Source organism: Thermobia domestica, chromosome 14, assembly GCF_964235325.1.
Source record: "Thermobia domestica chromosome 14, izTheDome1.hap1.1, whole genome shotgun sequence".
Lineage (NCBI taxonomy): Eukaryota > Metazoa > Arthropoda > Insecta > Zygentoma > Lepismatidae > Thermobia > Thermobia domestica.
This window is the reverse complement of record NC_137467.1, coordinates 42,728,465-42,746,424: the sequence shown is the minus strand read 5'-3', so window position 1 is coordinate 42,746,424 and position 17,960 is coordinate 42,728,465. Positions and strand designations below refer to the sequence as shown.

General features: G+C 35.4%; 1 protein-coding gene across 2 annotated transcripts in view; it reads right to left on the bottom strand.

Moving 5' to 3' along the window:
- The window catches only part of LOC145669653 (putative cytochrome P450 49a1), a 117,189-nt gene extending 105,138 nt beyond the window's left edge, over positions 1-12,051 (bottom strand). The window contains exon 1 of one of the 2 annotated variants that reach the window (XM_081737903.1): positions 11,828-12,051. The gene's annotated coding sequence lies outside the window, so the exon portion shown is untranslated. Of the gene's footprint in view, positions 1-84; positions 224-11,827 lie in introns of those variants that run through there. The other variant, XM_081737904.1, reaches the window with a different exon arrangement.
- Positions 12,052-17,960: the final 5,909 nt, after the last annotated feature.

The following is a 17,960-nucleotide window of genomic DNA, read 5'->3' as shown; positions in this document are numbered from 1 at the left end:
TTTTACGATTACGTTTAAACGATCCTACCATAGTGAGTTAATTATTAAAAATCTAAATGAAGAGAAACTAATCTATGCACTTACTTGGTTTCCAGCTATGATGAGCGCGAATAGTATCCTTTCTTACTGTTAGCTACAATGTTTGTGTTAAAATAAATTTAACACCTTACAATATTCTATCCATCTGATCTGCTTATCATGGTTACTGTAAGTTTATTTAAGCATTCCTTGAATTGTGGTTCCTCAGTTTAAAGTGTTTCTTAGTTTATTTCCATGAATTATATCTATCTTATGGTTTTGTGTACGTGTTTGTATATACATAAACATACAAAAAAAACTTGGCATCCATTGTTCCTGTTTATTTAATTACATATGTTACATATTACATTTAATCTTATTTTTATCAGTTCTTTGAAAAAGTCATTCTATAGTGATAACGAGTACCTTATGACCCTTCTTGTGATAAACATACAATCTAAAATACGCCAATGATTTTGAGTAAACATTTTGTTGTGGACGTTATCAGTTTGCCGGCTTATAACAGTCTGTTTGTTTAACTTTGAATTTTTGTATATCATACGCCTGACTACAACTTTGTAATTGTTTTAAATCCAGTTTTTAATTAAGGTTCTGGCATGATAATAAGAAAATGTTCTTTTCGATCATGTAAGTGAAGCAATCCCTTTGAATTGATTGCTCTTTGACGTCACAACGTGATGCACACCTTCTCTGTAAACCAAACGAAGAGAACAAGTAGCAGAGAGGAAACCTGGCATTGCGACAGAGAAGTGTTAGCATGTAAACGAAAAGAAGTATCAATTGCAATGATTTCGAGGTGTGAGGGCTTGGAGCACAAACAATAGGAATAGTGTTATTAGTTAGTGCATAGTTTGTGCTCAAAACCCCACCGTTTGTACTTCATTAGTTCCGGAGACATAAGCGAAAAACTGGTAAGGGGTCCAAGTTCACGCTGATCCCCCGACTCCAAGCATAAACGATGAAATTAGTGCCCTTAGTTAGTGCATCGTTTGTGCTCGTTTGTTCATGAAACCCCATCGCTTATGCTTCAATAGTTCCTGAGTTATAAGCCAAAAACCTGAATGTAATTTTTTGCTATTTCTTTTGAAATAAAGTGTTTGCATTTCTCGCACACGTGAAGCACAAACGATGGAATTAGTACCATTCGTTAGTGGATCATTTGTGCTCGATTATGCACGAGACCCCATCGTTTGTGCTTTATTAGTTTCATAGATATGAGCGAAAACCTGATAGGGGGCCAGCGTCAACTTGGCCCCTACCTATTGTCAGCTTATATCTCCGGAAAAAATAAAGCACAAACGATGGGGTTTCGTGCACAAACGAAGCACTAACCAATGACACTCATCCCATCGTTTGTGTTTCAAGTCGATCAGCTAAGTTCACGCATCTATGATTTTGTAGACATTAGTATTCTCGACGAGACGAGACGAGACGATAAATAAGGTTTTCTCGTCTCGTCTCTTAAGTTTTGTAAATGACTCGTCTCATCTGTTATCAAAGAAATATTTTTGACTGTTTCTCTTAATTTCATCTAGAAATGATCATAATCAGGTGTCTATCGGCCACGAAAGTCACGATAAAGTCACGAAATTAGAAAATGGTCATGTAAGTCAAGAAAAAGTCATGAAATTTAGCTTTTGGGTCACGATTTTTTTTATCCGTACAAATACAAGTAGAAATTGGAAACTTTTGTTGTATAAAAGGTTAGAGTTCACCACCAAAAATGTCTTTGGTCGGCTTTAGACACTACCAAATCGCAAGCAAAGCACGCTTCTATCGAATGCATGAAAATTTGACCTAATTTATTCTTGAGATTGTCCTTCAACTGGCATCATTGAGCAGTGGCGATACAAATTGCATCTCGAAACCACCTATACATCTAACCAGTTTATTCAACTGCCGCAAAAAGATGATCGAGAAAGCTCAAGAAAGGGTAAAACAATATTAGGCAACTTACGAGAGAAACTATCCAAGTGTAACTCTGACTTCGAGTCGAGACTATGGCCGTTGGATACCTTGTCCCAAACGAACATAACACGAAAAGGGATACATCCTCGATCGCAACCGTTGCGAAGATATAAGCGTGAAAAGTTAGAAATTGAGCTCCATACTATACATTACGAAGTCAGATTCCGGGTCAGATTTTTCGAAAACGGTCGGGTAAGGAAACTCAGCAAATACATATCAAATTAGTGTGGGGAGCCCAGCACCTTTTAAATGAAAAATTTGTGTCCCTGGGGCACTCGCAGGGTCCCAGGCGGGGTCCAACTCAAAATTTGCAAATGGAACCGGAGGTCAAGTAGCATATTGTATGAAAGCTATTGTTAAATAAAAGAAGATAGAACAATTCTCAACTCTCTACGATAACCCTGTGCCAACGGGCAACTGGTCAAAACGTCAATACAACCTACATCAGAAAATCTGTGGTCACGCTTCTAAATCTGTTAAGTTGCGACAATAACAAAACAGAAAAAAACACGTTTAAAAGTGCAAGGTATTGACGTAAAGCAAATTGCTGCAGAGTCTCTCTCTCAAAAGCACCCTCCAATATATTTTATATCTGTACCGTTATTCCAGGTTTTTCCAACCCCACTCCTCTCCAAGTTGCCTCACAGTTTCATGGTCACTCCTATTCGTCTTTACCATCATGTTTCTTGTTCAGCAAATCCTCCGATAGAAATTTCACGGTGCAATCTGTGAATCTGGGGTCCCGATGCCCGAAGCATATACCGTTGTCTTTTGACCTTCTCACCCTCCACGGCGGTTGCGATTGGCAATGTAATCTTTCTCTTCTAGGACGCGAAATCCAATGGTCATGGTTATACTATGGTCCATTGGTCATTCGAAGTCACACTTATACTTGGATAAGGTCCGTTGCGTGGCTGTGTGAAAGACTGCAGCAATTTGCTTTTCTTCAATACCTTGTACTTTTAAACGTGTTTTTCTGTTTTGTTATTGTCGCATCTTAACGGATTTAGAAGCGTGGCCATAGATTTTCTGATGTAGGTTGTATTGACATTTTGACCAGTTGCCCGTTGGCACAGGGTTATCGTAGAGAGTTGAGATTTGTTGTATCTTCTTTTATTTAACAATAGCTTTCATACAGTATGCTACTTGACCCCAGGTTCCATTTGCAAATTTTGAGTTGAACCCCGCCTGGGACCCTGCGAGTGCCCCGGGGACACAAATTTTTCATTCAAAAGGTGCTGGGCTCCCTACACTATTTTGATACGTACTCGCTGAATTTCCTTACCCGACCGTTTTCGAAAAATCTGACCCGGAATCTGACTTTGTAATGTATAGTATGGAGCTCAATTTCTAACTTTTCACGCTTATATCTCTGCAACGGTTGCGATCGGGGATGTATCACTTTTCGTGCTATGTTCTTTTGGGACAAGGTATCCAACGGTCATAGTCTCGACTCGAAGTCAGAGTTACACTTGGATAGGTTCCCTCGTTAGAGAGAGAGAATCCATCAGTACAACTGTTTACAATCAGTGTGATATTTTTAAAGGATTATTAATTATTTGTCAATATATGTACATAATGTGTATTTAAATACATAATTTTAAGATTATTGGATATGTCAGCGTTTGCTGTTGGTTAGTTACCGAACAAAAGAGACTATATACAGTGAACACACTGAAAATGATGTGAGAAGACACCAAATTTTTATCGCTCCAGAGAACAGCCTTTGAAAGTAGAGATAAGGTAAAGTGTTAAAGAATGTAGGTATTGTTATTGTTTTTAAATGTAGGAAATTTTAAGAAATCGTCACAAAAAAGTCACGAAATTTTATTTTGAAATTGTAGTAGACACCCTGATAATCTTTCCGCAACAACATATAAGCTATGTTTAGACTACAACACTAAGGTTATATAAAGGACATGATGACTTCCGGGTGCACATACTATTATGGAAGATCAATCGTCACAGTATGTGGATCATCTCCGTTTCATTACTTATGTCCCTCAAGAGCTGGATTACAAAGAGACCTCACAAGTTCCGGTTGAAACTTTCACTTTATATCAAACTGCTAATTTACATGCAAATTGCTAACTTCCTCGGGTTTGTAGGTTTTCTTAGGATACTCCCTTTCCTCCCGCATTCTCATTCTACTAAATTCCTAAATCATCATTCACTTGCGTTACTCAACTGTCACCCTTAGTCTAAAGGGCATAATCGTGGGACATAAAGTGAAAGATTTCATTTCATTTCTATATGTAACTTTCACCTAACTTAGCTTACTTCCCTACAACGATAGTGTATATTTTCTATGTATTTCTAAATATTGTTTCTATTTATGGGCAAAAGTGTTATTTAAAGGGCACAAGCTACTAAGAAGAAGCAGAAGAAAGTATATATAAAGACATAATTTAAATATTTATATTATATCGAGATTGTTCTTGTTTTCTTTTCTATGACAACTTCTTTACCTGGTTGATATGGTAATGTAGAAATATATAGAACGAAGAACCATATTGTTATAATTGCATGTGTATTATTTTAATACGGCAAAATAAGGTATATGTGGAAAATATATAAGGTATATATATATATATATATATATATATATATATATATATATATATATATATATATATATATAATCTAAAAGTGCATAACTGTGGTGCAATTAATTTCTAATCTATTGGACTTTATGAGTATTCAGAATATATTTGAATCAGGGAAGGTAACGAAGAAATAACGTTACATGTCTCAATAGCAGTCTTCATTAAAACATAATAATAGGGCCCTATATTAAAACACGATAATATACCATATCGTGTAATTCTATAGTTCTAGGCAACACCGTGTTCACTAAGTGGAGACATTGGTTGCAAAACAGTGACGGGCCTAGCCAAGGGTCGGAGGGCCAAATTTTTGAGTGACAAAAATAATTTTAGGTATTATTTATATTTTTTTGAAAGTTTATATTAAACTCAAGATATACGTACCTACCATAGTCTGGGTTGTGGCTGCCCCCTTAGTTTTTACCTTCTAGAGTCTCCACTGTTGCTATTCCCCACACTTATCAATTTTACATGGAATAAAAGTAAAATTTTGTTAATTCTCAAACCTTTATTGTATGGATTTTTATTTATTTTAGACACCTTGCCCTTCCCACAAGTTGGAATGGATTTGGCCCTGCTTGTGATTGTAAGTACCATAATCTGAAGCTGTCTGAATTTCTGATATTATAAAAGACAAAAACTATAACAGATAATATCGTAGTAGTGCCTTAATGTTAACTAAACTGCAGGACTTCCTGTTGTTACACTAATCAGCACAAGATGGTACACGTACAAATGCATGGTTCGCTCATTAGTTCACAGTACCGTTTTTTAAAAGAAACAAAAAAAAAGTGTTGTGAATGTCTTGAAAATGTATTTATTTCTGTTAAAAGAACTCTGTTTCGTCTCGAAAAAACGTATGTTTCTATTGGAAGGAAATAAAAATCGAACATACATAGAATCTGTTGATTCCGCCTTCACAAAGGTGTCCACTTTGGACTAACCCCATTCAAACATTCGCTCACGATATCATTTCAACCTCATGCTTACTCGACCTCACACTCACAACATTCTTTTCATATCACACACACACACTTGTCCTCATGCTCACACTGCCAAACCAATATCATGCGCATTAGACTTCAGACTCACAACATGATTTGAAACTCACGCTTGCTCAACCTCACGCTCACTTCGTGAGGGTGAGGTCGAGTGAACGTGAGTTTCGAACTCATAAGCGCCGACCTCATGAGTTCGGACACATTTGTGTACAAGTGCCTTCCTGGCGCTGTTCTGCTAGGGCAATCTGTGTTGTGAAGCAGAGTTTCTGTACTGCGTTGAAGCCAGGCCAGTCTATACAGTGCATACGTACGTACTCCATTGTGAGAATGTTCCATACAAATTTTCTAGATGCTGCTTGTTCTCAGTTCTTTTCCTCCAACCAAAAGGGAAATCACAAAAAGATAATGTTTATCACAGAATTCTATATAGATTTTCTGTATCCTGCACGTCCAGATGGAAAACACATATGATTTCCGTCTATTTGTGACTGTACAAATTGGTCCTACATAAGCAACAAGCCTATACCTAGCCTAGTACAGAAAATCTGTTGTGCGATAGAGAATCCTGTTAAATTAAGCCTCTCTGGATTTTCTAGACTACAAATCAGCTTTTTCTTCTCTCTCTCTCTCTCTCTCTCTCTCTCTCTCTGTCAGTGTGGAAGAGTCCTACTGCATCTTGAAAAACGTAGGTATATCTGTTTCTATTGAAGGCGTCTTGTCTAACACTCACTGTTGAGTACAGGAACTAGAAATATCATATAACGAAGAATCTCTCATCAACTTCTCGGTTGGAACTATTTAACATTTTATTTATAGAAAGCAGTATTGTTTAGAACTTTGCTCATTGTGTTTGAGCTGAGAGTTTGTGCTTCACTTCTTCATGTAGCACCGAAGTTATAAAGAATATACTTTGGACCTGTTAGTAACGAGCCAAGGACTCCATGCACCAGAGGTGAATGCCCTACCACTGAGCCACCGCAGCCCCCAATTTGTAGATAATGCAAAATTAACCGCACATTTTTATTAGTATTTTAATTATCAAGCAGAAATATGCCAATCTATTTTACGATATGTTAGAATGTTATACTAACTTCTTTAAGATATTTGTAACATTGGTTGTATAAACAAACTGGAAACAATTAGAATTCCTTACAATGAACATCCAACGTTCCAGTGCGTGACGCTAATTCCTAATAGGACCTATGTCTACTTGTAGGGTGGCAGCATAATTTTCAAAAAAAAAAAAAAAAAAAAAAAAAGGTTGTAATTTCGCTTATTTCTGTAAATATTAGGTTAAATTAGGTTAGGTTAGCTTACGGCTAACTACTTGCATCATTGTATTCATATTCACTTGTGTGCGCCTCCGGCAAGTACATGTAATCTCTACAGCATTTCGCATTCCTCATTTCTACAACATATAGGTCTACTACGATTCCATTCTTAAATGACACACAAATCAATTACGTTTCCCTTACTTCAACTCATTTCTCCTTCAAATCTTCTATTGTTTACTTACTTCTCGCTCCCTTTATCTAAACATAGCCCCTAATAGTAAACAGTCAGTCTAACACAGGGCGCAAAATTCCCGGAAATTTAGTGCTGGCGACCAGTGTTCAGTAGGCAGGGGTGCCCACAGAGGGGAGCTATGACGCAAACTGCGTGATTGAAATATTTGGGGGGGTTAAAATCTTTATAAATATGTTTGAGGGGGTGTAAAAATTAATCGAAAAGAATATTTTTTTCATGGACGAACACCTACGGATAGACAATTGGGGAGGGGTGCGTCATGGACATAAGGGGAAGATGGACACCACTGCTGTAGGAATGGTTTCTACCTAAACTCATAGGGCTCCACAGCTTCTGTTTCGCATGAAAATAATTAATTGTGACTGACTGACAGAAAACACGGAATATAAAGTCTTCACAACAGACACGGAAATTGAATTTTTCACAACGTTATATTTCGCCCATACCTTCCCACCAAAATCAAATGGTTTGCCTTCTGCCGCGTCATCGAAAGAGATGTAATTTTTTTTCTTTGTAGAACGAAATACCATGGGGGAGGGGAGAATTCTCATAATTTGTACGTGAGAGATACTGACGATCATCATCTTGGATTGGCGAGTGCGTCTGACTTTGAAATTTTTGCGTCCTGGTCTAATAGATGACACTGCCTACGAGACTATTGTGTGTAAGAATGTACTCGAATAATTGCACAGAAACATGGAACGCAAAGTTTAGAATAGTTGGAGAGAAAAAGTAGACATGAACGAATAAATTTGTTAAATATAGACAGTTAGAAAGCTTTCAATTAAGAATGATATTTACCACGTAACCCGAAGTCTTAGATTCAACATATAATAATTATTAATTATTATATCATCCGCCCATCTCTGGATGGGAATGAAAGACAGTGAAAAAAAAAAAAAAAAATAGACATTACATTCATTACGAGTTTTTTTTTTTTTTTTTTTGGTTCAGAAACGACAATATTGACTAGCATGAAGTAATAGCTAATGGTTTTATATGTGGTACCTATTCTATATGTGTGTAAGTTCCCTTACAGCAGAGAATAATGGTAATTAGAAAACAACGTTAAATGAAAGCTACAGGACAGTGCACTCAATTTTCTGGCATGTAGTTCGATTTTCTTAAAGTAAATTGCGTTATGCTGCAATTATACTGGAACATTTATTTAAAACTCGAGTCATTGTCAAATGATTCATTAATATGAGGGGAACTTTTGTAAGTGGTTGCTGCGTGCACAAGGGCTATAGACAGGGCCGGCTACGTGCATTTGCACAAGGGGGGGGGGCAAAATCTGTCATAACTATATTATTTAAAATAAATATTTCTTGCCGGAAACAGACTTGATGATGATTGTAACTAAATTTATTAAGCGGACCTATTTGAATACTACATTCCTGTTTAGGTCGCATTAGTTTAAGGCCACATGGACAGTACTAAAGCAAATGGTTAAACAAATCCCAACATGAATTGCTTGACTGTTGTCAAATACAAGAACACAATTCTCGAACAGTAGCGAACACCTGTTCCATTTACTTACTTATCACCGTTTTGATATGAAAACTAATTTTGTCTCTGTCGCAAACAACTTTCTTATCATTGAAGGTGGAAACCAGTTTTATTTTAATTTTTAACAGGTGTAGAAGGAATATCAAGAAATGAGGATGAAAGAGTTAGTTGCACTGGAATTGCAAATTGATATATGGAGATTGAAGTTCGATATTGACTTCTATAAAAAACGATTACCATCTTTTGTCTGAAGTTGTATTTGTTTTATCTTTCACTAACATAATGGATTATTATTTAAAGAAAAAATAGAGAGATACGATACAAGATTGTATTTGTAATGTTTATGCCTTTCTGAGTGAGAGTGCACTTTCCCTCTCCGTTGTTCATGATGGGGTATTATACTTAAAATCGTGGTTTTTAAAATTTGTTCTTTCTGGAGAAAGGGGAATGGGAAATGATGCCATTGTATGGGGCGGCAAATTGCCTAGGGCCGGCCCTGGCTACAAAGAATTTAAAGAAAGACTTACCAACCTACACGCAACGAAACGGGTTGGAATCTGTGGCGGAAGACAACCTTACGAGTGCTGAATGATGTGGTAAGTGAGAGAAGAATATGGATTCTGCATTGTTTGATGTTATAACTTCACGGAACTCCGCAGCTGCCTGGAGAAATTGATTTGCATAAGGTAGTTCACACTTGCCGGGATCGCGCGCGGTGGCTCAATGCTAGAGCGTTCACCTCTGGTGCGTGGGGTCCCTGGTTTCATCCCAGCTCACTTCAAGTGAACTTTGTGGTGGGCAGACACTGTGTGCGTGGATTTTCTCAGGGTTCTCCCATTTCCTCCTACTTTCTTCATTCCACCATTTCATTCATTTGTCATCCACACCGTCTCCTTTAATCTAGCCGGTAAAACCGTCGGACGTAAAACTCAATGATTTCTTCCATTTTGGCGGGATCGCTATTTCACAATGATTGAACAGGGAAGTATGTCTTTTGCTATAGGGAAAGTACGACCTCCAATGAATAGTTCCACAAATAGTTCCAATGAATATCCACGTCTCACCATCTCACGTGATTAATCTCTGGTGGCTTAACCAAAGTTAAAAAAGAGATCCGTCCTCATAAGCGTTCAATTCCATATTAACACTACAATACGAGATAAATAATTATTCATTAGGATTCTTAGGGGCGATTTTTTTTTTAAATGTTGAGAATGCTCCAAGAGCATTGCCAGAACGAACTTAAGAATATTTTTTTCTTATTAACAGGTAGACTGCCACGAGCATCATATGTGGTGCTCGCCTTATTTTTCTGTGGGGCCATGAGCACCGTATATGATGCTCATGCTCGATATCACAAATTACTAACCTATTCAGGTTCTTGAGCATCATATATAATGCTCATTGTCACAAATTACTGTGAGACCATGAGCATGACATATGGTGTTCGGCTCCCATTGGTACATTTTCGGGAGAAGCAAAATATCGCGACAATGATGTGACATGACTATCCGTAATTGACCCAAAGGTAAGAAGAAATTTATGGCCTCCTGGGAGCAGTACCCTCAAATCACCTTGGCAGTCAACCTGTTAACTTCTACAGAATACATACCAATTGTTCTATATGCTTTATTATTCAACTCATTAAACAATTCTTGTTATACATCTATCCATTTATAATTTCCTTGAGTACTAATTTTTTTCTCCACATGTTTTGTTTAAGAGTTCTGTTAAAACGTTGTACGATATATTGTTTTACGAAGACACATCCTCAAAATGGACGGCTCAAAATTGAAAAATACGAAAATATAATCTCTCTATGATTTACGGTTCCCGAGATATGACTTTTCTGGTCAATATCTCGGAAACAGTGGCCAGTTTGACAGTGTCCACCGGTTGCTATTTGGTAATAAAATGTTCACCATCCTATTAGGTATTGACCAACACTCTCTATGACTTACGATTCCCGAGATATGGCTCCTTAAATCTACCGAAATCCGAACGTTTTTGGGCAATAGGTCATCTCAGGAACGGTTAGTGACGCGAAAAATTCTGTCACTTCTTTGAGATAGCTTTTGATGCTCTATCGAATGAAGAGCTCAAAATTGAAAAAGTCGAAAATAAAAAAAAAAAAAAAAAACACACACACACACAGACATAGATAATTCAGTAACGAACTTTTTAAGTTCGTTGAAAAATTTATTTTTTGATCGTATTTCATAAATAAATATTTCATTAAAAAACATATAATGATCGATAAATCACTTCTCATGTAAACACCTATAAGTGGCACTTCACTCTTGGTAGAGATGAATTTTTCCAAATAATTGGGTCCGTAATAACTGCAGCATAACATGATTTTGTTTAAGAAATTGGAGCCAGCAAGTTCAGTGCAGTGGCCCGTACCTTTATTATTATTATTATTATTATTACACATGCGTTCGCTATCTTATGCTCTTTAGACGTTTCAGTTAACCCGTTTGATCCCTCTGTCCTGAAATGAGGACAGTCTACTTAAGTTACGATTTCATAAAATGTACTGCGTTTTTAGGTCTTTTATATATTTAATATGCTTAAAGAAGAGTGAAAGAGCCATATGTTCTTCGAAAATAAAGTTACGTTTCACCTCAATGTGAAAATATATTTTGCCCGTTTAAAGTGCTCTCTCATGTATTAATTATAAATTTAATTTTGTTCTGGTGATGCTTGAGGACAGGCCCCTCATGCCCCCGCTTCATCTTGGTTCTTATAAATTCTGTCAAACTGCAAATGCTTATCGTGAATACGTAAGGAATTTGAAAGAAATTTCTAACTTTTTTAAAAAAATATATATACTCTATATGCTTGGTCCTTAACGTGTTAAACAATAATTTTAGGAGCGATTTTAAAAAATGGATCAAGAGACTGCAATCTTGGCCAAGAATTTTAGGAATGATAAAAAATGCATCATAAGATTGCAATCTTGGCCAATAATTAGTTTTTGGATCAGTATCCACAAAATTTTTGAACGGTCCCTAAATCGAGTTTCCCTATTTTTTACGCAATAAGCACATCATACTGAGTTAACTGATAGTTTATGTTTGGCTGCACCGTATGTAGTTCTCCAGATATAAGGCGTACAAGAATTTTTTTTGTGAAATATATTGGATCTTTTGATTCAAAAAAAGCAATACTTACAAATAGATCAATCTGCACAAAAAACACTAAATAACACTTCACTTTCCTTGAGGAGTACTAGACGATATCAGTAGCAGCTTGTTTACAATAGCTGCAATAAAAACTATTGAGTGTATAATACTTCTCCACTAAGCTGTTGAGTAGTTCTTGGCGTCAACAAATGAAACTGGCACAAAAAGTTAAACAAATCGCTATCATTATATCGCCTTACTATCTTTTCATTACCAGAAGTTAACAAGAGGCTTTTGCTCATACTCAGTTACAGCTTGATTAAAGTCCAAGGTCAAAACGATTTCTAGATCAACTAAATTCATGTGCTTTGAAGATGTCAGATGCAAACTAATGTTTGATTTTGATCTACTAGTATCCATCCTGTACTTTAATCCTATACATAAACGTTCAACAGCCAACCACATAATCATTTATACAACAATGAACGTTTTTAGTAAACAAGGTATTTATTTTTGTTTGACAACGAGAACAATTACATTAAGGCTGCAGATTACTAAATATTTTTTTTCAAAAGCTAATAATTTTTCTTTTGCCCATTTTTCGTAAGTGGAAAGAGGTAATAAAATGCAACTTACCACAATAATAGATAATGTTATTCTACATTCGAAAATAGGAATCAGAAGAATTTTCAGTGTTGCCATCCATAGAAATTACAGTGTGACCAGAATTTGAATTACTCAAAAATCTAGGTAAAGGCAGCGACTAGAAAAATGAACTCAACGGTAATTGATGACTTATCACGCTGTCTATGTTCCTTGTTTACTATTTTTTAAATAATATTTCTATTTATTTTATAAACCTTACATAAATTATTATATAATAAATAAGTTATTACAAAATAAATATAAGCATTATTTAAAAAGTAGTAAACAAGAAATATAGACAGCATGATAAGTCCTCAATTACCGTTGAGTTCATTTTCTAGTCGCTGCCTTTACCTAGATTTTTGAGTAATTCAAATTCTGGTCACACTGTAATTTCTATGGATGGCAACACTGAAAATTCTTCTGATTCGTATTTTCGAGTGTAGAATAACATTATCTATTATTGTGGTAAGTTACATTTTATTACCCTTTCCACTTGCGAAAAACGGGCAAAAGAAAAATTATTAGTTTTTCAAAAATATTTAGTAGTCTGCCCCTTAAGAAAAGCCCGTTATTTGGACAGCAATATATTGTAAAAATATGCGGAATCCATAAGTTTACTAGGGAAATCTGTAGGGAACATACGTTACCCAAATGCTACATACATACTACCATTTTCACGATAAGATGTTACATCATGTTGCTGCAAGATGTCACATACCTCAGCTATATGTTATATACGTTCATCTGATAAGAGATCCTTTTACCGTTTATATACAGTCATATGGAAAGTACGTATAGACTGAACACAGTAGTATAGCACGCACATCTCACGAACTTGTTCCCAAAATCTCACGAAAATGGGCATAAAATCCGCCATTTTGTACCAAAATTTACCCATGTTCCCAAAATCTCACGAAAATCGCCCTAAAATCAGCCATTTTGTACCAAAAGGCGTGTACAGACCGAAAATCTCACGAAAATGGATGCAAATTTCCTTCATTCTCATAACAATTGATCAACAGTACGATTTTTTCACGAAAATAGATGCAAATTTCCTCTGATCTATTTTATTATATATTTTAATACAATTTTATGTTGATTTATACAATTTATGCTGATTACTTACCATTTTTCCCCAAGCCTTTAAGAAGCTTGTTTCTTCCTTCCTTATTCATCCCTCAAGTGCTCAGAAATAGCTGAAGAAACTTCAGAACATGTCCACACAGGTTTTTTTTTTCGTTAATCTTGAACACAGTTGGTCTTGGTATTCAAGAAACTAATTCTAAAGAAAGAAGACACGCATAATGAAAGAATGGAAGGGCGTAACATGAGGTAACTAAAGGGAGAAGGTGGAAAACAAAGGATAAAAAAGTAGTCTTGGTGTAATATGTAAACATTCCTAAGCAGCATGATACCTTTGTTTAATGAATAGCAACGAGTTAATGTGTAACAGATGCTTCTTATGGAGCTGTCACATAATTTCATCATTTTGTCAATTAAAGAAAGAAGAAAATGTCAGTTTAATGTGACATATAGATGTTGCACAATACTTTAACTGTTGGAAGCCAGAAAAGAGTGTTTTAAACGTGTCAAATAACTTTAGAAACATGGGAAAATCTGGATAAAGAACAAATGTTAAAAGACATTGACTGTCTAAGATCAATGTTGGGAGGGAGAGAATTTTTTTTGATGGGGAAGAGTAACGAAAGAAACATAGACACCAGTTTGTATGTGTGTGTTCCAGGTTTTTTGGAGGTGGCGGGCGAAGTGTACTGTCCTATGGAGAAATAGCAGTTATTATTTGAAGGAAAGAGAATTTAAGAAAGAGATAGTTAAATGTTACGTGTCACTTTTAAAAGTTAATGTATTGCCCCCCATACTGAGAGACCGCACATAGGATTGCATGAGGGAACTGTGTTGTTATTTTGAGGAAAGGGTTGGTTTTAATCGGCGTGGGACTTGTTACGCATTTTGTTAAGACCTTGCCACATACGTAGAGGGAGAGAAAGGGTGGCCCTTCCTACCTGAGTTTCAAAGAGGAAAAAGACTGAATGAAATTTTTTACGCAAGGCAACTTTCCCTTTTGTGCTTTTTTGGAAGAAGTCTTCAAACAAGATTTTTTAAAGGTATTTCCGCATAAATGATTTTATCCTTTTAAAAACTAGATTATTGAATTAATTATTTATGAATATTAATGAGATGATAATGAATATTAATGAGATACTAAAGAAAGGGTTACAAAGAATAATTTTTAGTGTTTTTCGTATATTTAGAGGTATATTACGGATATATGTAATATAGAGCACTACATATTGTACATAAATGTATGAGATAATATGGGAGGAAATGGGCGCAACTGTAAGAAACGAATTTTATGTATTGATATTGTATTTTCAGTAGTTGATATTGGATTTTAACATAGAATATCATCTTTTGGATACTGTATGGGTCTAATGGTGTACGAAGCTTAGACGAATAAGAAATTGCATGTGTATATGAATAGTTTGTAAGGGGGTACACGTATGTGTAGTTGATATTGGATTTTAACATAGAATATCATCTTTTGGATTCTGTATGGGTCTAATGGTGTACGAAGCTTAGACGAATAAGAAATTGCATGTATATATGAATAGTTTGTAAGGGGGTACATGTATGTGTAGTTGATATTGGATTTTAACATAGAATATCATCTTTTGGATACTGTATGGGTCTAATGGTGTACGAAGCTTAGACGAATAAGAAATTGCATGTATATATGAATAGTTTGTAAGGGGGTACATGTATGTGTAGCTGATATGAGATTTTAACATAGAATATCATCTTTTGGATACTGTATGGGTCTAATGGTGTACGAAGCTTAGACGAATGACAAATTACAGGTATATATGAATAGTTTGTAAGTGGGTACATGTATGTATGTATGTATATTGGTTTTTGATATCGGGATAGGAATATATGTATCATATTGTAGACATATTATCTTTCGTTTGCATGTAAGTGTTTTAAGCATGTGTTGTTGGGTTGCGTAGCTTTAGGGGCTATACTAGGCTGGATGCAAACACCTGAAGTGTTTGTATTGTATTAATATTGGTTGTATTGTATTAATATTGGATTGTAGCCTTATTTTATCGTATTGTAGAGCTGTATATGTTGTTGTGGTGATATGCTAGGTGAATGCAAACACATGAACTGATTATATTGTAGACTTATATTCTGATTGCTTATGTATATAGATTACCTTGAATACCATGTTAGAATGTATATATTGTGATTTTTTACGTACGCAGATACTTGTTAGACATGTTCTAGCGGTATTTTAACCACATAGAATTTCACTGTGGTATAAACCATTTACATATAGATATCTTTTCACTACAGTATTCTAATGTTATATATTGATACCTTTACTTACTTCTAAGATGCTTGCTCACCTTGTAGAAGCCATTATGCCGGCAACATGATTTCCAACTTAGGGTCATTTATTGTAGGAACATAAATGTGTATAAATAACCTTATATGAAGCATACGTATTCTTCCTTTATCTTATATAGAATACAGATACTTCGTATTATATCAATATTTGTTTGGAGGAATAAAACATATTATTGTAAATTGTAACGCTTTATTGTATTTATATAGTCTACAATATTCTATTTCCAATATTGGCATATTGATATACATATATAGATATATTTAAATAAGATATTTACAATATATATACGTAGAAGTACCAACAGATAGGTCTTGTGAAAACTTATGGACATATTTGATGATATTATGACTATGTTATGACATCATGGTACCTTTAGACAGTCTACTATTTACATATACACAGAATACCAATCATTTAACACACTTAGTACTTTGATAACCATATGGCAATGTTCTATAGTCAGTAATACTGTTATGATTTAATCGTCGCCTTTTATTTTGAACTTTCTGATGTGTTTTAGTTTCAAACTTGGATACGATGACAAACCCAGGCTTACGAACAATTCTTCCAGGATTGTGTAACTGTTTTTTGTCAGCTTTATCCCGAACTAGTTGATAAAAATGATCAAAGTTAATTTCTTGTCGTGTACGATGATTTAAAGTTATTCCTCTAATTTTAAATACATAATCTACTTTCCCTGTTTGAACTTCTTTCATTCTATAGGCATAATTTTTTGGTCCTAAGCCTATAAATGCATCAATTTCCCAGCCATCAGGAACTTCATTAGTTAACTGACCCAAATAGGAACCCAAAGAAAGTGGAGGCTCTTCATTACGTGGTTGTACAAACATAATACTATCAGTGTCGCAGTACAATACACGATCAGAATCTATAGCTGTTACTAACTCGTAAAGTTTTAGACGCGCCCACGAGGTGATGAAGGCTGCAAGGACAACATTGGAAAATTTCCATGGCTTGTTTTTGTTTTCAATGTTTTTATATGATACAATGAGATGTCGCTCTCCAATAGGCAATACAGTTTGTACCTCATATTGTGGTGCCCATAGATAACTTAAAAATTTTTCTGGAGTATCTACAATTACAGATTGAGATAAATCTGTTCGCTGTCCCCATTTCCCATACAAGGAATTGAGGAATATTTTGCAAATATATCTTAGACCAGGATTTGATTCAATGTTATTTTCCGTTAACTGAATGCATTCATGTTCATAATAGTCTGCAATATATTTCTCTTGATCTTGTTTAGTTTTGCACCAGCTAGGAAATCCTGAAGACTCCTGTTTCATTTTTAAGAAGGAATTGACATAATCTTTAAACAGATTATTTTCTGATTCGGATAATTTGAATTCCCAAATCTCGATAATTTGTAGAATTTTGTATCCGCGATCTAAAGCTACATGAAGTTCAGGAGTACAGTATGTACCAGTAAGGACACGCTCGGCATCATTATGGATGCAATTGTTGTCACTTTGTTCCATACACGTACGACATAACCCAAACAAAAGGCGTTCATTACATGTATATGGTAAAATTGGAAAATATAAGTCTTTGGGAGGTAAGATACTACATTTGACTAATCCATGAATACTTTGCACTTGTGGAAAGTCAGGCCCCTTGTATATTATAGGTTTACCTATAGGCAATGGCTTACGTGCCATTACCCAGGGGTAAAGACTGGTAACATCATAATATGACACAAACTCTTCGCTGCTACATTCGTACAACGCATTAAAACATTCTGTACGTCCCACATGAAAAGTATCTTTAGGTACCAGATGGTCGACAAGATCATGACACTGTGTTTGAATAAACTGTTGTATTTTTTTGTCATTTTTTACCAGGTGGTCCCATTCACATTCCCACATTTCAATGACATTAAGATTTATTTTTTTAAGAAATGCTATTTCTGTGGTGGTGTTTTCATACCGATCTTGTAGTGATGTACCTTGCTTAGAGGTAGAATCTAGGGACACGTGTCGTAGTGTAGGATAACAATTTAAACACCCGTGATAGTAACATCCATGAAATTCGTAAACTGTATTTGTTTTACTTTGAAATCCATCAACCTTATACCTCCCGA